At 46.9% G+C, this 3,094-nt stretch overlaps 1 long non-coding RNA gene across 1 annotated transcript; it reads left to right on the plus strand.

Annotated features, from left to right (window-relative positions):
* The first annotated feature begins 1,321 nt into the window (after nucleotides 1–1,321).
* Nucleotides 1,322–2,826, plus strand: LOC310667188. The gene is made up of 2 exons (XR_014506187.1): nucleotides 1,322–1,372; nucleotides 1,931–2,826. It is a non-coding gene; the product is annotated as an uncharacterized lncRNA (long non-coding RNA).
* The last annotated feature ends 268 nt before the right edge of the window (nucleotides 2,827–3,094 follow it).

Below are 3,094 nucleotides of genomic sequence, written 5' to 3' on the forward strand. Positions count from 1 at the left end.
GGACTCAATAGCTGGCAGACTCAACAGGAAGCCTCTGATTAGCAGCAAGGGACTCAATTAACAAACGAAACACACTCAACAGGAACCAAATGATGAAAAGAGACCCCTAGAACAGCAGCCAGGCCCGACTTATATCAAAAAAATGACTCAACCCGGAGCACTCATTTCTGGGTTGCAATTGGACTTAGTCCAAAACAGACTTATAATAGACTGGACTGTATATACAGTGGTACCTCTGGATGCGAACGGGATCCTTTCCGGAGCCCCGTTCGCATCCTGAGTAGAACGCAACATGCGGCTGCACATCTGCACATGCACAGGTCGTGTTTCGCCGCTTTCGCGCATGTGCATGACATCATTTTGAGCGTCTGCGCATGCGTGAGTGGCGAAACCCGGAAGTAATGCATTCCGTTACTTCCGGGTCGTCATGGAGCATAACCCAAAAATGCTCAACCTGAAGCATATTTAACCCGAGGTATGACTGTATTATTAATTGCCAGGCTTTAGAAATCCCTTCCCTGATGGCACCAAGGAGCAGGGAGGAAACAAGACACTTCTTGTGATTTATTTCAGTCATCACAGTGAAAGACAACGAAATCCAGTCAGTGCTCCCTGATGGAGTTGCTCGCACTGAGCTCCTCCCCGTTCCTTTCTAACAGCAGGACCTGCTTCTACAGCACCCATTCGTGGTCAACTGCCTCAGTACCCTTTTCCTTGCGCCCATAGAAAATGTTCTGTTTTGGGAGAAGAGGGGTTGGTTACGCTGTCCAGTGACGTGTCAGCTTGCTGCTCTGCCTCCCCTTCTCCTTTTCCTAACGCCTCCTAACTCTTCTGTTCGCCTGTCTCTGAGCTGTTCTCTTCCCCAAAGCCCTGCTGTAATTCGAGATGGCTTTCCTCTTCTTTGGAAACTACAGGAGAAGGGGGGGGCGACCTCCCCCAACCCTCCTCCTCTTCAGTCTAGTCCCTGACACTAATGTAGCTGAGTCCACAAAGACATTACTTCTTGCATATATTCTAAAATGAATCTGCAGCACAAGTCTACTCAGAAATGCAAATTTGCATTTAGCATCAGTTGCAGGTATATGGATATGAAATTTAATTTCCATCAGCACTCTTGGGTGCCTAGCTCATGAAGTGATGGTGAGATGAAAAACACCATTTTGGACATGGGAGGAAGAATAATTAGAACATTTCAGTTAAACATCTGGCCATTAAAGATCTGAAGATTGGGGTTTTGTATTCCTGGAACTGAGGGAGACTCATTTCCTCTGGGCATACTAATGGACTATATATAGAGAGCTGTCTTGTGATAGCTTACTCCAGAAGCACCTGAGACTTCTACCACAGCCGATCAGATCCAGTAGGAAACCAGGTACGGTAACTTCTTTGCTGTTCATGGGGTTTCACAAGGACTGAAATATCTCTTTCCTCTGCACTTTTGTAAAGATCAGGCTAACTTGCTGAATATTGCCTAAAATGACATTTTGCCTCTGGTTCTGAGTGCCAGGTTGAGCTGTCTTGTGATGGCTCAGTCTAGAAGCACCTGAGACACATCCGATCAGATCCAGTAGGAAAACAGATAACTTCTTTCCTGTTCATGGGGACTGAAACATCTCTTTCCTATGCATGGTTGTCGATATCAGGCTAACTTCATTTTTCGTGCTGAATATTGCCTAAAGCGAAATGTTGAGAGACGGGGCTAGCCCAAGACATATTGCCACTTCAGGCAAACCAGAAAGTGGTGCCTGCCCCCAACGCAACCACTGCCTCCAGGGCCCCTCAATCTTGCAGGCAATGTGGCACCTGTGGTTCTGAGTGCCAGGTTGTGGGGCTTAGAAGGCTGCATTTGGTCTCTGAATTGGATGTTTCCCATCACACTTTTAATCCAGTATTTGTCAATTATAGCAACTCTACCAAAATCTCATTTCAGTTCTATCCTTCCTGCTCCAAGATGTCTCTGTTGAATAATGGTATCCAGTTGGAGGACTTCTCCAAGCCAGAAGCTGACAGCCTCTCCAGCTTCGACTCCTTCTGTTGTGATTCTCCGTGCTACTACCCACAGAATTTTCCATGTTCTCCAGGGTGCAGCCTCAGAATAGTGTTTATCCCTCGCTTCGGCCAGCGTTGTCCTCAAGGTTATGCCCCAGTTGAAGTGCATATCCCCATCTGTGCTAGTGTTGGGCCATGTCCAATTCCATACCGCCAGATTCGGGGCTGTCTCCCCATCCGTCCAGGTGCGCCATGTCCTCCAGGGTTCCAACCCATCCGGGCATGTGTCCGCAACCAGTTCCCTGGTCCGTGCTATCCATGCTAAGCCCAGACGCAACATTGATGGAACACCCGGGAAAGAAGATGCAAGATTCCGACCCTTGGCTGAATTAATGGACACAATATTCAGAAATTCTTGGCGCTTGAGTGCCCATTGTTCCACCAATGGGATTTGTGAGAGCTGAGCACTTCTGTTATCAATTCCTATCATGCTTTGACTTCACTCCTTTGGCTTTTCCCTATCTCTGTGTGGTTAATTTCAACAGGCTCTTGTTGACAGACCTGTCACCTTGTATTCCATCCCCTGGAAGTATTTCAGCTGTGTTTGGCTGAAGGTTGCTCACTCCACAAGACTGAAGGGAAGACTGGAGGTCCCCCCTGCTGTCTTTGCCTTAATGCACAAAGCTTTTTGTCTTTGCAATTTCCAGCTCAGAAAACAGGATGTCTGATTATTGCTCTTTCTGTGCTCCATATTGCATTGTTCTTTATTTGCAAATGGGCCGTTTCCACTGGCTCCTTTATTTATTTCCGCATTAAAGTCTTTTGAAGGTCATAGAACGATGTTGTGTTGTTTTCTTCCTCCCACTGTTCTCAGAGTAGACCCATTGAAATGTATGGAAATGGCTAATTTAGTTGCATTGCTTTCAGTAGGTTTGTTAGAGATACGTGAATAGGAATATGGTTGGTCCCTGGCAGTTGATGAAATAGTTGCTGAAATAGGGCTGGGATTGCTTCATCTCAGAATCCCTGGAGAGATGCTTCCCGTCACTGCGGACAACACTGAGCTAGGCAAACCTGTGTTTGCCTAGCTTCCCGTCACTGCGGA

The sequence above is a fragment of the Podarcis tiliguerta genome (genome assembly GCF_965153285.1).
Source record: "Podarcis tiliguerta genome assembly, chromosome: 16".
NCBI classification, from domain to species: Eukaryota; Metazoa; Chordata; class Lepidosauria; order Squamata; family Lacertidae; genus Podarcis; species Podarcis tiliguerta.